Genomic DNA, 8,468 nt, shown 5'->3' on the forward strand with positions numbered 1-8,468 from the left:
ATATTTATTTTCTTATAGGAATTTAGTAATATAGATTAAGAAGATAAAATATATCATGATTTTAAAGAAATAAAAGAAAAAAAGACAAGTTGATAATGTATGGGTAAAATAGAAATTTTAAAAAGTTAATTAGTATAAAGGGAGGAGAGTGACTATAGTTCAAGATTTTTAAAGAAAAGTTGGGGGTGAAAACCTTTCATTTAGTTCCTTCTCAGGTCTAGAATTAGCATAATATATCAATTAGTAAATTAAACTAAGCCTCAACTCAGACTACAAAATTCCCTTCACCTCATTTCTCTCCTGCAAAAGTTAAACAGTTAAATAAGAAAATAAATAAACAAGTTTTCACCTTTAAGCGGAATTCGCCACATCTTTATAACTTTCACGAATATTTGATCATTATATTCCAATGTTATACAAAAATATTATCTAAAACTTCTTCAGCAAATTATACAATTGTTGAAGCTGCAGACTCGAGCGTCGAACTCAAAGTAGAAAATAAAAATGGCTTTGCAGGTCGCTCCAAAGTGTTCAATGCCGATCCTTCTGATCGTGATGGAGAACATATGAAAGGTTTTGGTGGGATTTGGAAGGCCTCCAAGCTACTTTCTAACATTTCAATTACCTTACCCGTGTCCGGCCTTTGCGTGGGATCTGTTTGGATGCACCACAAACCAACTAATATCATTTTCTTTGCAATCTCTTCTTCTTCATTGGTCATCATATCTCTTATATTTAGGTTTTCATCTAGCAAAATTCGTTGATAAGCCCAACGAGGAAAATATATTTCACTGTTATGGCTTCTTTCAACACTGTAGTTCTTTCTTCCTCCAACCATTTTGAGAACCATCATTCCATAGCTATAAACATCAGATTTGTGTGAAACTCCTCCAAAATTTCTACAGAAGACCTCTGGAGCTATGTAACCAATGGTTCCTCAGGCTTCTAGTGTGGACATCATGCTCTCTTTTCGAGTACATAGTTTTGCTAAACCGAAATCAGATAACTTGGGACAAAAGTCCTCGTCCAAAAGAATATTGTGAGGTTTTATGTCAAAATGCAGTATTTGTGAGTTGCACCCTCTATGCAAATATTCCAGTCCTCGAGCTATCCCTAGTGCAATTTTGTACAACATTTCCCATCCCAATTTAGAATCTTCGTCGTATATGTGTTTATCAAGAGATCCATTTGGCATGAATTCATAAATAAGAGCTTTTTCCTGCCGATTCAAACAAAATCCCAATAGAGTAACAATGTTGACATGAGAAGTTCGGCTGATGCTTGCAACTTCGTTAATGAATTCTTCTCCATTCCCATTACTTTCTTTTAAGATCTTTACAGCAACGGGATGACCATTAAGGCTGCCTTTGTAGACCCCTCCATAACCCCCTTCTCCAAGTTTCTCTTTGAAGGAATTTGTCATTTTTCTAATCTCTGAATAGCTATGTACCATTGGAGCTAGTGATCCATACTGCCTCAAGTTGGCCTCAACATTCTGATCTTCTCTTTCTTCCTTATTTGTTAATGAAACACAGGGGTCGCATGATTTCCTATATCGGAAGCAGCATATCAAGCAGCACGTAACAGCTATTACAGTTCCTACCGCGGATAATGCTACAATCAGACAATAGAAGAAAAGAAGGTATTTTAGGCCACCAATGATTATATAAACCACTCAAGTACTCTGTTTCATTATATGGTGATGTTTGATCGGATACAAACTTTTAGAAAGAGAGTGAGTATTCAAAAAATGTGATCTTTACATGCCATTACATTTTTATAGTCGCAAGAGCATATCATTAAGAAAGAGAGTGATTGTGTGCGAATAACACAAGGACTAAAACTTGCATAATGTAATAACTGATCAAGAACCAAAAACGCTATTTTTCCTAAAGGAATAAGTAAGGAGTTTTTAAATAGGAAAAATAATTAACGAGTTTTTAAGAATAAAATGATGTCATTCATTTTGTATATATAAACAATAAAAGAATGTCATATAACCTGGGAAGGAGTAGTATTATTTAAGCTGTTAGTCTCATGAAAGAATAAAAATTAACTTAGTACCTATTGAGAATAAAAATTAACTTGGTACCTATTGAGAACAAAAATTAACTTGGTACCTATTGAGAGCTTCACAGGTATGATTCGGCCTGCAAAAGTTGTTATTGTACTCATTAGGAAGATAAAAAACAAGTAACATAAGTTCATTTTATTCCCCCCATTTCTGAAACAGGTATTGAAAAAGATGGACAAACTTCACACCCTATCAAATTAAGACACATAAAATGAAGGTGAGAGGGACCTGAAAGCATGTGATGAACACCTAATAAGAGATGGTGTACATACCTTTGGATGTGCAGTGATCAAACTTTGTGCTACCTTCTTTGCAGTGGCACCAGAATTTGTTGGTTGAATTGTTGTAAAGACAAAGCCCGTCAGTGGCCTCGCACTTGACGCAATTGGGTTCGCTATAGTCCAGTATGAACCCCTGATCAAGCGCCGTAGCAAGCCCTCTAGTCGACCCTTCGTCCAACTCCGTTGTCACCACCTTATCCTCACAAATCCCGTACCAATTTAAATTTTTCGGTTTATTATGCCCAATATAATAATATGACTTCTTCTCGCCTGATGTTAAGCAATCTACAGGAATAGAAGACGGAAGGGGACTAGTACAATTATAGTAGAAGGTATAGTGCATATCAAGCTTGGAGTATTCTAGCGGCAAATGGTCCAGACTGAGGTTGTGATGTGCTCTCGGGCACGCCAAATTATCAGTAATATCCCTATCCACCACGGTCAGGGAGTGGTTCATATAATTAATACTTTTGACGAAGAATGTATTATTGGAAAGGTAAAGAGTTGCATTGGTACTTGGAGAGCAGTGTATACCAAGTCCTGGATAACCACCGTATTGAGGATAGGAAGAGTTGTAGTTGTCAAGGCTCCAGAAAGGATATGAAATGTTAAGTCCATTGCACGAAAATGAAGGGAAATAATACGCAACTGAGGTATCGAAGAAAGAGTTAAAAAGGAGAGAAACCAGGAAGGCTGAGAGTACTGATTGAATTTGAAACATCATGTATAGGAGAATGTTTAAACAAGTGCAAACTAATTATGCTATAATGTTATGTATACATGCAGTGCTTTTATATGAAACGGAGCAACTCTATTTTTCTTTCTTCTTGTATCTGTTACTAAATTCCACATTCATCCATTTAGTCAAATGAGTAACTAGAGAAATAATGCTCCTAACTTGGATGGTCAATGCAGCGTGGACAAGAAAGCAAATGACACACTTTAATAATATTAAAATGCTCTAAATGCCCTTCATGTAGTATAAGTTCCATCTGCCCCTTCCCCTACGCTAGGTAGATCACCGTGTAGATTGTTCAAAGTCTTATTGTCACGACCCAGCTCCGTGGGCCGCGACTGATATCCTATTTGGACACCCCAAACAGACTTACATACTGACTCGTCATATTTTTATCTAACTCAGACTTTCATATTAATCATCTCAAACAGATTGAAAGAAAATATTATCTTAAGCGGTCGCACGTGCAAAAATTATCATATCATAGTCAGAAGGGGCGGCGGAATACACATCGCCGAACAGATATACACATATACAAACATACGGGCCATTATGGCCGCCATAACAGACGGGACCGCATTAAGACGTAGATCATAGACAAACGAACACACACACATGACCCATTACCCACATATATGACTACAGGCCTCTACAAACCATAACGGAATCATATGACGGGACAGGGCCCCGCCGTACTCCAAATAACCAAATATACAGAAGCATATACATCACAAAAGATATGTACCAATATATGGGCTCCGGATCAAAATGAGCACTCTGTAATAGCAGAATGTGTGGCCTACACTGGCAGATCACGAACCTCTGTACCTGCGGGCATGAAACGCAGCCCCCGAAGAAAGGGGGTCAGTACGAAAGATGTACTGAGTATGTAAAGCATAAAGTACAGAAATTCAAACCATAACTGAAGTGAAGGGTACAGAGAGAGAATACCGGATCAAAATATCAAAATATGTACTGAAGACACATGTACATAATGCAAATAGAAAATCATGCATAAGGCTCAGGAACGTGGTCACCACTCCGACGCTGGTGCCACAACACAGCATACTCCAGAAGGTTTCAAATCTCCATACAACTCCGAACACAACATATGATCACATCATATCATATCATCAAAACATATCATGAGCCATATCACAGCATAACTCCATAAACGGAACCCGTCCCTATGGTGAGGTCTCGGGAACCGTAACACATCATGCTGCCGAATATATCATAGTGCGCACGATCACAAAACTGGCCCGGGAACCGGCGAACGATGTCATAGTATAGGCACGAGCAGAGTAGTGCGGAAACCATATGCATATACACAATTAAGTTCCAAGACTCGACAAATAAATACATATACATGTGTATATTGAGATCAGAAAGCTCAAGGTAAGTATCAAGTCTGTCGGAATTAGTATACAAAAGATATGAGCCTTTAAATTTACAAAACTTTCGAAAAATACCTCATAAGCCGTTTTCTGAAAATTTAGTATCATTCACATTAAGGAACTTTCAAATAACTTGTGGATCAAGTCAAACGAAGCCTTAAATTCATAGGCAAAAGTCCCCTTTTTATATCATACAAAAATAGATTAAGTAAGACAAACGAAGAAAGTCTCGGGACTAGAGGGCCCACCTCAGGTCAAGTCGAGGTGGCGGACATAAATTACGAACATTAGACTCTATGGAGTCATCCATGAAAGTTTCAAAGCGATTCTATCACATTTGTGCAAATTATGGATGTTTGAATAGTTTTCCAACAAAACATAAGAATTGTAATTCAATTACATTGAATGAATAGTACCTAAAATCAGACTCGGATTTCTATGAACAGAATAACCCCCGAGGCTCAAATCCAAACCTAGTACACCTAGGACATGCCAAAAGAAGAAAAGGGATAGCTTTACATACCTTTTCTGCTTCCTACACGTCTCCAAAATCAAATCTCAAGTTCGCCAAAATCTACAATTTGGTCACAATTACCAAATGTTAATTGTAAGGCTTTAAGATTACAATCTCAACCAATACTTGTCTAAAAAATTTGGGCAGCATCTCCCCTATACATATAACATCCCCGAGATTTAAACTCGGCCAAAATAGCAGCAACCATACCAACAGCAATCTCAACAACATCAACAATCGGCTAGAGATGCACTCTAACATAAATAGTCTTCTTTTCCAAATAATGCAACAACTCCCAATCTAACTTTGCATTCTCAAATCAATATCAATATTTTCATGGTTCCATACTAATTTAAGATTATCCAAACATAGACCAAGAATATTCCAAGCCATATATCCAATGCTCAAAAATTCCATATTCCATCCAAAGTTCCTACTTATGCTTCGAAACCATCACAACACATTTTCCTATTTACAATTTCATAATCAACAACAATAATCTACACTTTAATAACTTCATTTTCATAATATCATAAAATCACATTAAAATGACATAATTTCCTACAACCAATTTCCATGCCAACTTAATCCATTTTACCTTCATTTACATTATAAGGGTCACAACAACACAAGTAGCATACTAAACAAGATTAATTCATTTCCATTCCATCACTATGCACCACACGGCCAACACCCCATTTTTCACTTCAACCAATTTCATTCAACTTTCATCTCCAATACAAAATCCACAATAACCACAACTAGAACACTACATAAAATTCAACTCATCTCACCTATCCATTAATACTTACATACGGCTACATGCATATATATACACCCAACATGCAAACTTCTATATTTTCATAACTTCTACTCATTTCTACATACTACAACATAGACAAACCTTCATAACATAATAAAAAAGAATTAATTCTTACCTTTTCTCTTCAACTTCTTCACTTGACCAAAGTGCGGAAACGATGAAACGGATGAATTATCTTCCGAAATAATTATACCACGTTGTAGAGGGTCCTTGAATTAGTAGGAATACCACAAGAAAATAATTTTTGGAACAAGATTTCAAGGGATGAAATTCTTGCCCCCTTGGCCGAATGGCCTTTAATCTTTGCTCTTGTTCTTTTGTTTCTCTCCTTCTCTTATTTCTTGAACTTTCTAAAGATAAGGCTCCTTATTATAATTGGTCACATGGGTTTTTAAGGGGGCATGGGCTTGGGCCATGATGATGGCCGGCCACCCCTCCCTCTTTGGGCCTCAATTTTTCTTATTTTATTTGAGCCCAATTTATTATGGGTCTTATTTGTAATTCCCGAAACTAATTCCCAAAATTCCAAATTTTCCCTTGGCCTTCCTCCGTATTTTCGCATCAATATTTTCCATGAATATCACACGTATATTAATTAGAATAAGAACATAGCCTTCATTTCCTACAAAGCAAGATTATTCCAAATTTTCCAAACGCGCAAAACGCGGGATATAACACTTATATTGTCTCTGGTCTCGGTCTTATGTAGTATTCTGTCTCTCTCTACTTTCCAATACATAAATTTCTGCAAAGAATCTTTCTTTATTGATTCCAACGGAAATTAAGTCCTATAAATAAGACCGAGACCAGAGACAATATAAGAGTTTGAACAATCTACACGGTGATCTACCTAGTGTAGGGGAAGGGGCAGATGGAACTTATACTACATGAAGGGCATTTAGAGCATTTTAATATTATTAAAGTGTGTCATTTGCTTCCTTGTCCACTATGCTGCATTGACCATCCACGTTAGGAGCATTATTTCTGTAGTTACTCATTTGACTAAATGGATGAATGTGGACATAAGTTCCTTTGAAATTTTCATAACCACTGTTCATTACTCCTACACATTGATGGCTAGTAGTAGTCACTTTATTTCCTTTGTAACCTTCTAGTCATTATTCTCCATTAACTCGATATTCATGCATATTCTTCTTGTAATCTCTAAATAATAATTCTTTCATTTATCTACCTCCTTTACTATCCTATTCATATCAAATTAATTCAAGGATGATTTTCCTAGCTATAAATAGTTAGTCATCGTTAACTTGTGGGGTGTAGAGAAAAATATATACTTTGGATAGTTCTTAAAAAGTGAGGAAAATCAAAGAGAGTTTATTAGTTGAAGGAAGGTGTTCTTCTTTTTGGTGGAGCTTTGGACTCAACATCTTGTCCAGAGTTTGTTGAGTTATACGACGTGATCGGGCTGTTGTATCTTGGAGGGGACAAGTCAGAAAGATTACTGTTGGACCAGTAGATTTGCTGCAGTGGGCTTAAATCTCCTTAAAGAGAGCGAGATATTCGCGCCTCAGCCGAAGATATTTTATTTCTTCATTTTATTTTTCAATTGTAATTGTAATTTCATTGTAATATCACCAACAATTTTAAGGAGATTCATATGGCTACAATTGAAAAATCGGCGGATGTTAAAGTAGGAGATCTTAACAAGCCATTTCGGTTCAACGGTATTCATTTTAAGAGATGGAAGGGTAAAGTATTTTTCTACTTAAGTCTTCTCAATGTTTCTTATGTGTTAACTGAGAAGAATCCAAATAAAGTAGACAACTCTTCCATGAATGATGAAGAACTTATTTCTCTTCAAGAAAAAATTGAAAAGTACGATGAAGATTCATACAAGTGTCGGTATTATTTACTTAATTGTCTATCAGATAATTTTTATGATTATTATGATAGAACTTACTCTACTGCAAAGAAAATTTGGAAAGCGTTGCAGAGTAAATATGATACCGAGGAGGCTGGAGCAAAAAAATATGCTGCTAGTAGTTTTTTCGTTTTCAAATGGTGGACAACAAATCAGTGGAAGATCAAGCTCAAGACTTTATAATGATTGTTGGAGAGCTTAGGTCCGAGGAGATCAAAATTGGAGATAACCTTGTTGTTTGTGGCATAATAGATAAACTTCCACCTTCATGGAAGGAATTTCAAAAAACTATGCGCCACAAACAAAAGGAAACCTATCTTGAGACGTTGATTATGTGAATCCGCATGGAGGAAGAGGCAAGGGCCAAGATGCACTTTTGCAAACGGAAGAGAGAAACTTACAACCCGTCACAAATAAGGTAAATTTGGTTAATTCAAATAATGTTGCTCCTAATGCTAACAAAAATACCTCAATGAAGCCTAAGAAGAAAATATTCAAGAAAAATAATGGTAGACCTCCCAAGAAAAGTAATGGTGGTAACAACCAAGCACAAAATCAACAAGCACAAAATGGAGGACCATGCTTTGTCTATGGCAAGAGTGGGCATATTACTCGATTTTGCAATTTTCGGAAACGTGGTCCTACACCTCAGGCGAACGTTACCGAAGAGCCACTTGTGGCGGTGATAACAGACATAAATATGGTTGAAAATGTTGATGGATGGTGGGCTGATTCTGGTGCAAACCGTCATGTCTGCTATG

At 36.6% G+C, this 8,468-nt stretch overlaps 1 pseudogene; it reads right to left on the bottom strand.

The window, feature by feature from the left end:
* Positions 1-448: 448 nt before the first annotated feature.
* On the bottom strand, positions 449-1,468 carry LOC132602433 (PR5-like receptor kinase; annotated as a pseudogene).
* Between the last annotated feature and the right edge of the window lie 7,000 nt (positions 1,469-8,468).

This window comes from Lycium barbarum, chromosome 7 (genome assembly GCF_019175385.1).
Source record: "Lycium barbarum isolate Lr01 chromosome 7, ASM1917538v2, whole genome shotgun sequence".
Classification (NCBI taxonomy): Eukaryota; Viridiplantae; Streptophyta; class Magnoliopsida; order Solanales; family Solanaceae; genus Lycium; species Lycium barbarum.